This window comes from Pseudorca crassidens, chromosome 18, assembly GCF_039906515.1.
Source record: "Pseudorca crassidens isolate mPseCra1 chromosome 18, mPseCra1.hap1, whole genome shotgun sequence".
Lineage (NCBI taxonomy): Eukaryota > Metazoa > Chordata > Mammalia > Artiodactyla > Delphinidae > Pseudorca > Pseudorca crassidens.
In genome coordinates this window covers 3,817,451-3,830,789 of record NC_090313.1, presented here as the reverse complement: position 1 = coordinate 3,830,789, position 13,339 = coordinate 3,817,451, and the positions used below count along the sequence as shown (strand labels likewise).

General features: G+C 41.6%; 1 long non-coding RNA gene across 1 annotated transcript in view; it reads left to right on the top strand.

Moving 5' to 3' along the window:
- The window catches only part of LOC137211309 (uncharacterized), a 40,590-nt gene that overhangs the window by 128 nt on the left and 27,123 nt on the right, over positions 1-13,339 (top strand). The window lies entirely within an intron of this gene.

Below are 13,339 nucleotides of genomic sequence, written 5' to 3'. Positions count from 1 at the left end.
GAGCAAAACAACATGTGACTCGGCGTTACGCAGGCACACACGGCGCGGCCCGCCCCGCCCCGCCGCCCGCATTGGCGCCGCGCTCCGCGACGGACGGCTCGCACGGCCAATAGGCGCGGGGCGCGGGGGGGCGGGGCGGGCCGCGCACCCCGCCCCGCCCCCCTTTCTCCCGGGGCCGCGTTTCCCGCCGTCCCCTCCCCCTCCCGCGGAGGCCAGGGCCCGGGTCGGGTGGGGGCCGGCTCGGGCCTCATTAATCAGAGGCTCGTTGTGGATGCCGGCGGAGGAGATGCCACCCAGGGCGGGAAAAGGGGCGCGCGGGAGGGGCGGGGGCCGGCGGCCGACGCGCGGAGGGCCCTGCCCTCCCGCCTTTGACTCAATTAATTGGGCTGGGAGCTTCCGCCAGGGAGGGGACTGGGGTGGGCGGTGGGGGGGGAGGAATTGGGACTGCAGGGGGCGGGGGCCGGCGGAGATCAAGGGCCGACACCGCCCGCCAGGGTTCGGTGCGTGGGAGGGGACGGTGGCACCGCACTCGGGCCCCGCATCGCCTCGCCGCCGCCCCACTAGCGGGGCCCAAGATAGGGGCAGTGAACTTGGCCGCCCTCTCGGAATCCCCCTCCCCCCAGCACACACTTTGGCTTGCGGATCCGGCGCCCCGGCTTGGGGTGGACGCGCGCCCGCCCGGCTGGGCGGGTTTGCTCCTGGGTGGTTCCCGGGTGCCCGGCCCGCGGCTTGTTTACGAGCATCACGTTAGCACCAGTGAGCTCTGGATCCATAGCAGTTTCGTGCCCCTTCCTGGAAGGAGAGCCGGGGTGCTCCCGGGGTCCCACCCGCTCAGGGGCGCCCTTCCCTCGCACCGGGTCGTGGGCTCTTTCCGGGGCGTCATCAGCGCCATTCACTTGTCAGGGTCTCGGGAAGTTGAAATCGTCTGTTGGATGTAATAGGAGAAAGAGGAGGACGAGCAGGCGTAGAAAACTGCAGTTTCCTTAGTGCTGGGAAGGGGGCGCGCTCCAGCGAGCACACAGCCCTGTGAGCCGGGTCCCCGCGGCGGGTGCCCTCCTCCTGCTAGACCCTCCGCCCCACGCGCGGAGGCGCGGGAGTGGGCGGTTCCAGACCCGCGCGCCCTTAGCCGGCAGCGGCCGCTGCGTGGAAGGCGCCCATGGATGCTTCGAATTTTTACATCTGTGTGCCTTCTGTGACTTTCAAAGTCGATCACAAATAAGGACCCACCATACAATCGCGTCTCCTAAATGACAGTGAGGGCTACTGGTGAGGGTGGGAGTCCCCGAGTTCAGATCAGAGCAGGCTCCGGATCCTGCAGAAACCACGAAGGCTAAAAGCAAGCTTGTGTCTTTGTTTTTTCGTTTTTTGTTTTTTTCAATTGTGTGTCTTCACGAAATGATTTGGAACAATAATGTTGGTTATTTTTTTATTAAGTCCTGGAAGTTTGCCTTTGAATGTCCTCTGTACTTTATAAAAGTCTTTATTTTAAATATAATAAAGTCTTAAATTTAAGAAAAGTAACAAGATTATAATATTAGAAAGGGTGATATATATTTTAACCTGTTTGTAAAACTGTGACCTAAAAATTCTGCTAATTTTATGGGCCAAGAGATCCTTATTTACAGAAAGATCATAGTAGTTTTGTTTGTTGTGTATACACGTTATGATTATTGATGAGTAACAAACATAAGAATAATCAATGTCACAAAAATCATCATAGAATTTGCCTCAAAGAGGTGTATGTAGGGTTTTCCTGGTGACGCAGTGGTTGAGAGTCCGCCTGCCGATGCAGGGGACACGGGTTCGTGCCCCGGTCCGGGAGGATCCCACATGCCGCGGAGCGGCTGGGCCCGTGAGCCATGGCCGCTGGGCCTGCGCGTCCGGAGCCTGTGCCCCGCAGCGGGAGAGACCACAACAGTGAGAGGCCCGCGTACCGCAAAAAAAAAAAAAAGAGGTGTATGTAAAGTTGATCCTTCATTTTAAACCATGCTTTAAAAAGTAATACCTCTGGGAGTGCCCTTTTAAGTGTGCATGTGTATTTCTATGTGTGGGCCTGGGTGTGTATATACATTTGTGTGTGTGTGTGTGTGTGTGTGTGTGTGTGTGTGTGTGTATGATTGTGTATGTGTTGGGGGCACCACCATTATGGACATTGTGCTTCGGTTTTTTATTCTTTTTAGATCTTGCTGCCCCTTTTATGGTAACATGTTGCCTAGCAATCTGCTAAGTAGTTAATATCCATTCATGTTTTCTTCTTCCTTGACCCTTTGAAAAATAAAATTCTTAGGAACTCAAAAAAAAAAAAAGAGAGAGAGAGAGAGATGAAGGGGTTCTTATCTGGGAGCTTGAAGAAAATGTGGCCCAATTTTATTGGCTTTGTGATGAGTTACAGTAAAGCAGCGCTGCCTGTATGTTCAGTAACCCTAATGGGCATAGTATGATCATGGGGCAACCTGTTTTCAGCATCACGCCATAATAATTTCTTCTGAGAAAGTACCTTTTCTTTTTGATTTTGGCTTTTCATACAAAATTAAGTTTTCAAATATTCATTGAATACTTCTTTGCTGTGCCCTTCAGATGTTAACAAGTCCATCTTGGATTTGTTTGTTTTTTTCCCCTTAGAGGGATTACAATGTTCAATGCCAGTTTCAAGTAAAGGTGTCAGAAGCTCTCCTTTGGCAGTTGACACTTTCCCCATGTAGTACTGCCTCAGTCACTGATTAGGGGCAGACAAGGCAGGGTGAAGAATGATCTCCTCTCTCAGTGGCGTTCTCGTACTATAAGATCACAAAGCTACAGCAAAACTACTTGTCATTCTGAAGTCCTAGAACCTCTCACTACAAGTGTGGGAGCACAGTTTCCATTCTCATTAAGAAGTCAGTCCATGAAACCAGCAGAAAGGAGCTCTGTAATTAGAAGCATCCCAGTCTTCTTCCTCAGCGAAGGAACTGGTTGCCTTTCTCCCTTTCCATTGCCAAATAAGCTATTTATTTATTTAAAGCTTGTGTGACACCTTGTGATTTTCCAACTGCTCTCCCATACTTTTCCAGCAAAAGTCAGCTAAATAACATCTGGCAACCTGCTCTCTGTGCAGGGCTGGGTGCTGCTGTGTGGCCTGTTGCCAGCAAGAGCCTGGATGAAATTTTTTCTCATGGTCCGAAAGCTTTCATCAGAAATTCTCTTTCCTTTCATGGATAGCAAAATGGCCATATCTTTAAACAAGGAGGGATTTTTGTTTGTTTGGTTTTGTTGTTTTGTTTTGTTTTTTAACGTAGAATCTTACACAAGGATTCTTTTACTAAAACCAAAAGTCCTTTCTGGAATAATTTAATTACCTTTCATAAAGTAGTCAATTTCACAAAAGTGTAGACATTAAATACGTACCATAAATCCATAACACAAATAACAGTAACAATAATAGTGACCATCATTAATTTTCTTCTCTGTTTCATATAAGGAAGCATCTGTAACAGGAGAAAAGTAGATAACATGAGAGGGGTTTTTTTTTGTATTTTTGGTTTTTTTAATTCTTAACCCTGTAGCTGTTTGACAGTATTTTTGGTCTGGATGAACTCTTATCTGACTGAGTAAGCAGATCACTAAGTGGAATATTACATGACCGGTTTTAAAATGTATTTTAGCCACATAGCACAGGGAGATCAGCTCGGTGCTTTGTGACCACCTAGAGGGGTGGGATAGGGAGGGTGGGAGGGAGACACAAGAGGGAAGAGATATGGGAACATATGTATAGGTACAGCTGATTCACTTTGTTATAAAGCAGAAACTAACACACCATTGTAAAGCAATCATACTCCAATAAAGATGTTAAAAAAATAAAATTAAATTAAGATATACCGTGTAAAAATAAATAAATAAATAAAATGTATTTTAGGAATAGAAATTTTAACATCAGAGGTTTACATTGTAGTCTTTAAAAAGAGTGGCAACGTTTCATCAATTTTGCTGTTAAATAATGTATTACAGTTGCTCATTTAACACATTTCCCTTTCTGTGATGAATGAACCCTGAGGACAGACTTTTCCTCATCTAGGATTCATATGGGGACTTCCTACACTTTCGCAGCTAGTTTTTTTCTCTCACGAATATATTTGCTAATATATTTCAACTGAAATTTCACAAGGATTTTGTAACATTCCAGTGCTGTGCAACAGAATGATTTACATGAAGGAATGTAACTGCTGTTTGGATCATTCACTGTCAACGGGTGGCTTTGCAAATGTTTGAAAAAGCAGGATTTGTTCATAGATTGTATCGGTTTCTCGGAAGTTGTAAAGGCTTTCCACTTCACTATTTCTTTCGCTCATTAAAAATCCTGATATATTTTAAATAGTCCTTTCCTTAAATATTCATTTGGGGAAGAGGGATTTTCTAAAATAAATGATTTCTCATGCACATATATGCTAGAGCAAACTAACACTTAAGAATTATTCTGAAAAGTGTATGAATTGAATTAATACTGTTTAGAAAAATGCTCATTTAAGTAGTAGGCACCAGGATAGGCTAATCCAATATTAAAAACATTTTTATTTTAAATAGAATTGTGTTGAAGAAGTATTAACACATAAACAACCAATTACATAGTGACTGCAGTCAGTGACTTAAAATTCTTATTCATTAACCCCTGAATTTTGTTGTGTTTAAATTTCGAGAATATATTTCTAGATTAAAAACCAAACAGAACTTTTTTTTTCCCTAAAGACTTCCCATGATTGAAATAAAAATTTCACATTAATGGCTATATAAAATTACTGAATCATTAAAAAAACAATCAAACAAAAAACCTGTTCCTTCTTAAAACATCCCTCTTCCTTGGAATTCTTGGCCCTGAAATACAATATACTAACATTTTGCTTGACTAAATTGATGCTTTGCAATGTTCTGGCTGCAGAGTTAAAACGTTGTTTATTGTGTTTGTTTGGTTTTTCCTGTCAGAGCAGAACAAAAGTGTCTGCTTCTCAATGTGTCGTTCATGAGCAGATGACATTAAAAAAAGGGGGGGGGCTTTAAAGTGACACGGCTATATTTTCTGGGAAGGGAGGGGGGATGAGCAGTGAGGCCCGCTGGGAGTGCCCTTGAACAGAGCGCAAATGTTAAGGAAGGGGAAAGATCAACCCGAGTTCATTGATCCCACTGTCAGTTCTGGGAACAAGCTTTCGCCCTGTTTTTGCAAACTGCTCAGGACACAAATAGGACACGGCTGCCCCGCTTTTCGCCAAATGCTCTGGTGTTTTGGGCTGTAGTCAGAAACCTTCCACTTTTCTGCAGTCGTTCACGTGCTGTTTCTAGGCTTGCCTTTCAGTCTGTTTTCTAGAGTTGTTTTGAAATCCAACCTAAAGATAAGAGAGGAAATGTGACCCGCTCTTGTGAATGCTGCCACCAACTGGCAACGCTTCTTCCCAAGGCAGGACCAGCTCCCAAGCGAGTTGTCACAGCCAGAGTGGTCCCTGCTTTTGTAGAAAGCTGGTTGCAACCTCACCTACACTTGCTCTGCACAAATCTTTAAATAAATCAATAGAAACTGTTGGAGATAAAACAAAGAAATATCAACAAGTGAACTAAGGGCAAAGTCAGATGACAAATGAGGGATGAGTATATTAGTAAGTTTAAGAATTGTTTTTTTTTTTGGATTGGGTATCAAGCTAACATGGTCACATTTTCTAATATTCTTTAAATCTCAATTTGCATCTTTAGTTACCAAGAACAGCTGTTGTATAAAAAATGTATACCAATGTCCATTTAAGATTTTAGAAAACTACTTAGCCAACAATTTAAAAACAAGAATCTAAACAAGATTATTCTCGACCATTTCCTGGAGCAAACCTAAGGGTTACAATAGGGATACAAACTTTTGGTTGTTTTCTCCACTGAACCGACCTATCAGTCTCAATTTTTTTTTTTTTTTTTTTTTTAGAATAAGCCAAAGTCATCTTGAGAGATAGTGAAAAGCAAAATTTGAAAAGTATGGAGGAAAGAAAATATATTTTAAAAACTATAAATAAGAACATTTTAAAAGCTATAAATGACAAATAGCAGTGAAGTGTCAACCGTGGCCATATTTCTGATTAATTTGAACTTATGAACTCATGGCTTATTTATCAAAGCTAAATGTATAAATTATACCATCTTTCATAATTGCTCTAGTCTCAGTTTTTAGGCAATGCCAATGACAGAGATAGTCAAGTTAGTGATGGTATTTGAGCTAAGTTACCCAAATAAGGTGAAGGGATCAGAAGATGGGATTTATTTGCTACCAAATTTGTTCTTTTTTTTTTTTTTTTGGCTATGTTGGGTCTTCATTGCTGCACGCGGGCTTTCTCTAGTTGCGGTGAGCGGGGGCTGCTCTTCATTGCAGCGCCCAGGTGTCTCATTGCGGTGGCTTCTCTTGTTGTGGAGCGCGGGCTCTAGGTGCGCGGGCTTCAGTAGTTGTGGCACGTGGGCTCTAGAGCACAGGCTCATTAGTTGTGGTGCACGGGCTTAGTTGCTCGGCGATGTGTGGGATCTTCCTGGACCGGGGGTCGAACCCGTGTCCCCTGCAGTGGCAAGCAGATTCTTAACCACTGCGCCACCAAGGAAGTCCCCAAATTTGTTCTTCAGTTACCTTTATCCTGGATGAAAGAGGAAAAAAAAAACCCAATAGCAATAATAATAATAATAATAACAACTAACTAGAGTGGTTTATCAGTGTATTTACATGTTACAGCATTTGATTCCCACCAATCTGTGAGTATCAAATCAAATAATGTAATATATATTATTATGTTATTAATTAATATATTATAATTATTATAGTTATAACTATATTATAATAATTAATAACATATTGATATATTATTATAATAGGTATCAATGTAATATAATAAAATACATCATTCTCCCATAATGCCAACATTATAAACATATGATTCTGACACAAGTGAGCGTCCAGCTAGATCTTTAATTCCCATTCTCGGTTATCTTTAGTAACTTGAACTATGAACCCACATACAATGTTTAAGAATGATGAGCTATTTATATGTGTATGCTACTTTTTGCCTTGTTTAACACACTTAGAACACAAATGATATTAACTAAACTGAAGTAACTTGAGGCAAGAGGGATTCCTGAGGTTCACAAGAAAATAATTAGAGCAACAACTTGTGAAATTAAAGCAGATGCCACTATCGCCATTCCCCACTGACGGTTAAATGTTAAACGGAGATTTCAGTTCAGATAAACACATTCTAAGAATCCCTGCTGGGAGCGCACACATCAGCCTGCATTTTCACGTTTGTTAGTTCTTCATTAAAATGTCAGCCTATCGTCTTGCTAGAAGAGAGAAAAAAAATTAGAATTACATATTGAAAATTTCTTGAAATGACATTTGATCCTATAAGAATGTCTTTTTAGGTAGTTAGTAGTAAGGATTAAAAAGCCATACTTTTCTCTGCTGTTAAACAGCACACAGAAAATGAAATATATTTGGTATTTTGAGACTTTATTATTCTGTTTTTATTTTGGCAAGTGTGTCCCTGATTTTAAAACTTCTGCACACTAAAAGTGGATTCCAGTTTCAAAATGGTAACCGTATCCCTCATGGTATCAGTTTAAAAGGAAATTAATATGCAGATTGTCAATGAGCAACATTGTTTAAAGTTACATTATTTTTCAGTTATAGAATGATAGAAAAGTAGGCTTATCCTTTATTATGCAGGTGAATTTTTATCTTTCTCAATTTAAAATATGAAAATCAGGAAATATCAAATTATTAAACATATGTTAAGTATTCATTTAAGCATCAAACATTTTAGGAATTATCTAGAACATAGGTTTTTGCCCCTTTGGTTTTCTATCTAAATAATAAATGATTTACGTTTGAGAAATTTCTTTCATTACAATATTGTCACATATAATTCGGAAACAAAAATTGTTATGTTATTACAACCGTCATCTGGCATTTTTCTTAATTTTCTTAATGCTGTATTTTGGTTCCTAATGTTGCTATTTTAACCTCTTCTAATTAATAATATATGGTAGAGAAAGTGATTTTCATCTTTAAGCCCAGGAACTTTCACAAAGTATCCCATATCACATTAGATAACATTTAGGAAAATTCCAGGAAAAGGTGATATGAAGATATAATAAGAAAACAAAAGCTGAACTTCATCTTGGTTACATGGAACTATCTTCTGGTTAAAATTCTGTTTGCAATTAGAAGAAAGAAAGAGGATACATGAGAACAAGTAAAAGGTAAATTGAGGCAACTTTAACATTAATCTTGTTTTAAATGGCTTTTTATTTTATTTCATTTTCTTGATGGGAGGTGTTGAGCAGTTAATATTTAAATCAATTTGCAGGTGATCCTGAGCCATGAAAGACCTTCCACCTGGTCTCACAGGAGCATGTGCATGGCTCATCTGCCCTCATTCCATGTTCAGTTAGAGTAACAACCCCATTTTTAATGCTATTGAAGTTCCTGTCATTCATTTCAAAATGTTTCCTAACTGTAATTAAGCTGTTTGTTTTCCACTGGTTCTCTTTTTTTTTTTTTCCTCCCTTTAAATTCTTAAGCAAGTTCACTTTACTCTCTTCTCAGTGCTCTTTGCAATCTCCAGCTGATGCCATAGGAGGGAAAACCCATGTTGTCTTCCCAAGTTTGCTTTCTGGATGCTGTTCCCAATCGTGATTGGACTACAATTTCAAACATAGCCATGCATAATTAAAACATTTTAGTGATAATAACAAAGTGCCCATTTTACAAGCAAGACACATCCATTTAAACGAGATTAAGTGTGCTTAAACCCCGTGCTTGCTTCCCAAGCCGAAAACTCCGCAGGGAATGAAAAGTGTTTAAGAAAAAAAAAAAAGTCTCTAACTTTCATTTCATGGAAATTAGTTTTAACTAGTCAAACATTAGTAATTCTGTTTAGACTATTTTTAGGTTAAAGTTTTTAAAGCTAATATTTTAGACAACCGGTCCTGAAGGTCTACAGTAGGGAATACTAGTAGATGGTCTGCAGTTAACGTTATCTGGTGATAAACTCATACTAACCCAATAAAATATTTGATTCTATCAAATTGATCAACATCTTAAGCATCTACTTTGAGCTAAAGTCTGTGTGGTCCTGTTGGCACCAAAATGCAAACCCACAGCAGCCCCTGAGCTGTGCCTGTCCACAGGTGTCTCTGGTCCCCATACCTCTTGCTGGGTAAGTGAGATGTGCAGGTCCCTGGCTCCCCCTTACTCAAGCCATTTCCAGGGACTGCATTTGCAGCAGTCACCCTAAGAGATAGGGTGATGGATGGCTCCCTCCAGGATAAAGAGCAGGCTTGCTTATTTCCTGCTACAAAAGAGGTGGATTTCCCAAGCCCGGTGAACCGCAGCTGTGACAGCCTATCCCCTGCTGCAGGGACATCCTTTGGGACTCCCCATATCACCCCCATGATGCTTGGGGGCATGTGAGGGACAGAAGCAGGTCTTGCTCTTTTCTGTGGCACAAGTCTCTGACCCAAGAAGCCCATGTCCTCTGCCAGTGAGCATGTCACAGTGACAGGCTAAGTGCTCAGCTCATAAGGAAAAAGCACAATGAAATCTCAACCTGAGATACTGCCTTTCAGGAGGCTCCGTCTGAGGGGACAGAGAGCCTGTACGTACATAGCCAAAGCCAGGGGCCAGAGGCATTCAGTACAGAAACACATCCAGCTTCACAGGGGAAGTTGGTGTACTCTAAAGTTGGCATTTTATTTCGTTTCTGGAGAAGATAGACTCTTTGATAAATGATGTTGGCACAACCGGAAAATATATCTGAAGACACGTTACAGTTGCATCCCTGTCTCCTCCCACTAAAATGTCAGATGAATCAAAGTTCTGCATCTTAAAACATGAAACCATCAAACTTAGGAGAAAAGGAAAGAAATATTGATAAATTTAACTCTCTGAAACAGAATTCTGAGGAGAAAAATACAAAATCAAAGTACAGACAGCAAACTGGGAAGAAATCACAGCCAATATCACAGATGAAGTGCTAATTTTGTGTTTATTTCATACTTTCAAGTCTCCTGTAAGGCAATCATAAAGAGACCACAAACACAACATAAACATGGATGAAAGATCTGAACACAAAGCTCACAATGATGAAAATAAACGCAAGAAAGTCTTAATCCAATTAAACCTTGCTTAACCTTTCTCATAATAAGATAAATGCCAATTAAACCCACAGAGTGGTACAATCGTTCACCTATCAGATTGGCACCAATGAGAAGTTTGATAACACAGTGTGTTTGCCAGAATGTCAGGAAAGGTTCCCATGCAAGGATGCTGGCGGTATAGACTGAAGCAGCATCCATGCAGGGCAATTGGACTCAATCTATCAAAGTGACAAATGCCCACGCTCCTTGACTGACAGTCTAACTTCTGAGAATCACTTGTGCATTCTGGAAATGATTGCTTTGCAAGAGTATTTATTGCATTATTGCTGAGAATGAACCTGATATACATGTGTGAAATAATACGTATTGGAAGACCTTCATTCCAGTCTTGTCTGGAATAGCAAACATTTGGAAGCTAGTTGAGTGCCAACAATTTGGAACTGGTCAAATCATATATGGATGCAATACTCTGCAACTGAGGCATAAACGAGGCAGCTTTATTCGTACGGACCATAATATCTGAAGATGCAGTATAAGGAAAGAAAATATAACACAAGAATCTGTTAAATATTCAGAGGTGTAAAAGTAATGTATGTTAATGGTTAGTGGCTCAGTAGACCTTGCTGATGGTATGTCTGTGAGGGAGGAAGGGAAGAAGCAAGAATAGCTCCTGAGAGAAGGGACCCTCCTGCACTGCTGGCGAGAATGCAAACTGGTGCAGCCACTATGGAGAATAGCATGGAAGGTCCTCAAAAAGCTAACGGTAGAGCTACCATATAATCCGGCAATCCCACTCCTGGGCATATATTCAGAGAAGACTCTAATTCGAAAGGATACATGCGCCCCAATGTTCACTGCAGCACTATTTACAATAGCCAGGACATGGCAGCAACCTAAGTGTCCATCGACAGAGGAGTGGATAAAGAAGATGTGGCACATATATACAGTGGAATATTACACAGCCATAAAAAAGAAACGATATTGAGTTATTTGTAGTGAGGTGGATGGACCTGGAGATGATCATACAAAGTGAAGTAAGACAGACAAAGTCAGACAAATATCACATGATATCACCTATATGTAGAATCTAAAAAAAAAAAAAAGACACAAATGAACTTACTTACAAAACGGAAAGAGACTCACAGACTTCGAAAACAAACTTAATGTTTACCAAATGGGAAAGGTGCGGGGTGGGATATATCAGGGGTTTGGGATTAACAGATACACTCTACTCTATATAAAATAGATAATCAACAAGGACCTACTGTACAGCACAGAGAACTCTACTCAATATTCTGTAATAACCTATATGGGAAAAGAATCTGAAGAAGAATGGATATACGTACCTGTATAACTGAATCACTTTGCTGTACACCTGAAACTAACACAACTTTGTAAATCAACTGTACTGCAATATAAAATAAAAATCAAATTAAAACAACAACAAAGAATGGCTCCTGAAATGTCTTGCATGGGAACTGGGTGGTTGGCAGCATCCTTTCCTGAGGTGGGGAGACTGGCCGTGGAGAGAGGGCTGGGGAGGGAGGTTGACTTGAGATGCCGGAGGGTTTGGACATACCGTCAGGATCCAAGGGAAGATGATGGGTAGACTGTCACAGAAGTTTGGACCGGAGGTATCAGTTTGGGAGTCACAGGCATATAGTGGCATTTAAATCTGTGGGATGGGCTAAAATCGTAGCGAGAGAGACGAGAGCAGGGAGAGCACCCAGGACACTCTCACATTTCAACGTCAGTGACAGGAAGAGGAGCCCTCAGAGCACACTCAGAAGAAGCAGCCTTTGAAGCAGGAGAAAACAGCAGGGCGAGGCATCACAAGAGTGAGCGGAGGACAGCCCTGCAGGGTAAGGATACTGAGTGACTCAGGGAGGTGGATCTGGTGACATGGAAGCCGCTGTGGATCTGGACAGGAGTGGTTTCCTCATGGAGGGTGTTTGTGGAGACAAGGAGGTTGGAAGGAAGCCCAGAGAAGGCATGAAAGATGAGCAGGGTCCCTGAGGATGAAATTGAACAAGGGAAGTACTTCCATTATGGGTTGAAAGTACTGTCCTGGCAGGAGCGGTGGGGACCAAGCAGGACACAGAATTCCGAGGGTAGCTGAGGTGGAGAAATAGCAGTATCCTTGGGGAGCACAGGGCAGCGGGCGTCCTCAGGATGGAAGGAGGGTTCACCTAAGACAGACTCAGGTTTAGAGTCAAATGGAAACTTGAAAGAACCTACGGAGGAGTTTGGGAGATGAGGGAGGAAAACTGCGCTGGTTGGAAGGTGGTTTGGCAATGTCTTACAAAACTAAACATAATCTTACCACGCAATCCAGGAATCATGCTTCCTGGTATTTTTTCAAAGCAGTTGAAAACTCATGTCCATATAAAATGTGAACACAAACGGCTACAGCAGCTTCGGTCCTAACTGCCAAACCTGCAAATAACCAAGATTCACAGTCATAGGTAAATGGATAAACAAACCAGTATACTCACCGGTTCTTTTAAAAACTGAGCTGTCGAGTCATGAAAGATATAAAAGCACATTAGATGCATGTTACCGAGTGAAGGAAGGCAATCTGAGAAAGCTATTCACTGTATGATTCCAACTCTATGACATCCTGGAAAAGGCAAAACTATGGAGACAATAAAAATAAATAAATCAGTGGTTTCTGGGGGAAGGCGAGAGATGAGTGAAAATAAACACTCTGTAGGAGGTAATGATGGTTCTGTGTCGTTACATCTTTATCCAAGCCCATAGAATAGAGAGCGCCCAGAGTTACCCTAAGGTAATCTATGGGCTCTGGGTGATTGTGAGCTGTCAATATACGTTCATCGGTGGTGAAAAATACGCCATTCTGGTGAATGATGTGATAATGAGGGAGGCTGTGAATGGGTGGAGGGGGGCAGGAGGAAATCTCTAAACCTTCCTCTCAATTTTGTCGTAAACCTAAAACTGCTCTAAATAATGAAGTCTTAAATTTTGTTTCAAAAAACATCTCCCGTGAGAAAGTACTCAATGTCACTGAATTATGTATTTTAACATAGTTATTTTATGTTATGTGAATTTCACCTAAAAGAATCCTCCGTGATTAAAGAAAAGCGTTTCACCTCTACGGAGAGGGTTCAAGTCACGCCATGGTTATCCTACTGCAACAGACAAAAAAACCAAAGCATAATCTTTCTTCCAAAAG